Raw genomic sequence first — 1,685 nt, forward strand, 5'->3', positions numbered from 1 at the left:
ATTTTCTTAATAAAGTTTATTTTGCACCCCACCTGTGTGGTAATTGCTCCCCAAGATCCCATATACCTGCTGGCAGGGACAGCAATTAGCCCACGTGTAAAGATATTTTCCCTCTATTACTTTAGAGCTTCATCTTTTCTTGGCTGCAGCTGAGTTTTACAGGTAACTACATTTATGTAATCTGTGAAAATTGTACATCCAATCTAGATCCATACATATGAAATATATTCTGATATATACATTGCACATGATAAACAGGCCAGGGTAAAGGCGCTGGGTGAAATTCTGCTCTAGTTTAAATAAATGCACTAAATCTGAAGTAATTCCAGGTTTCAGTGCAGTTCAACCAGATTTACACCAGAGAAACCAAAAAACAGAATTTGGCCTCAAGTGGTTTATTTATTTAGTTAGTAATTTGCATATTCACCAAGCCAAACACCAGCATTCTTAGCGGCCAAGTGGAGCTCCTGAAGCACATGAATTTGGTTAGCAGACATGCCTCAGAAATGTGGTTAAAAGTGCCCCACTAAATATAATGGCTGCAAAAGTGGTTCTAAACAGGTGATGTAAGTGCTTTTTGGAGAAGAAAAAAGGAATATACAAGATAAACAGAATTTTTAAGCACTGAAAAAACATAGTAAGAAAGAAAACAGTAACAGTTATACCTCCAATGCAGTAATTTGATTAAAAGTAATGAATCAGCATTTTTCATCAGGCATTAGCTAAAGGGTCCACACTAATCACAGTCTTCCAGTGACATCTAGTCTTCTTGTTTCCCAAAGATATTTCCAAATGTAATTTGTTAGCTACTCAAGTGTTACAGGTCTTATATTGTTAAGAATCTGTTAAGCTTTGCATTATAATAACTAGATAAAAATTTTGCACACAAAAACTCATTCTTCAAACACTTAAGTGAAATTCAAATGGCATTTGAGTTATGCAAAATAAACCATGGGATTTAGACACTTAAGCATCAGTTCTGAAATCCTGACGTCAAAAGAGCTATCTTTAGATCTGGTTGAAAATTTCTGACCAAAACATTTTCCTGTCAAAAACATTGGGGGAATATTGCTGGAGGAGGATATTTTGAAAAAAAAAATTTCTGGGAAATTTCAAGATGAAACCAAAAATAAGCTTTCCAGTTGAAATTTGTTTCATTTCAGTTTTCTAAAACCAATTTTAAAAAAAATTCCCCTTTTTATTTTTTTTTGCCGATTAATGTAATAGACTGAATGAGGTGTAGGTTTCCCCCTCTTTTTATTTGGTAAGAACATTATAGATAAAACTGCAGCAAGTGTTGCACATTGAAAATCTTGTTTTGAAATAGCCCAAAAGATGATAGTATTTTCAGAATATGACTTCAGAGTATAACTTGTACTTATGGACTAAACCTCTGCCCTTTCCAAACACATTCATCTTCACCCTCATGCATGCAGTAACAGGGCAGGATCCCTCTCTAATGCTTGAAGGAGGCATGACAAGCAGAGGTTGTGTGCTGTTTGGGTAAGAAGAGGCTCTCCAGGAATTGGCTGATTAATGCATATACTCCTATCAACAACAGGGTTTAGCTGATCGCCATATTTGGGGTCGGGAAGGAATTTTCCTCCAGGGCGGATTGGCAGAGGCCCTGGAGGTTTTTCGCCTTCCTCTGCAGCATGGGGCATGGGTCGCTTGCTGGTGGATTC

The sequence above is a fragment of the Chelonoidis abingdonii genome, chromosome 17 (assembly GCF_003597395.2).
Source record: "Chelonoidis abingdonii isolate Lonesome George chromosome 17, CheloAbing_2.0, whole genome shotgun sequence".
Taxonomy (NCBI): Eukaryota; Metazoa; Chordata; order Testudines; family Testudinidae; genus Chelonoidis; species Chelonoidis abingdonii.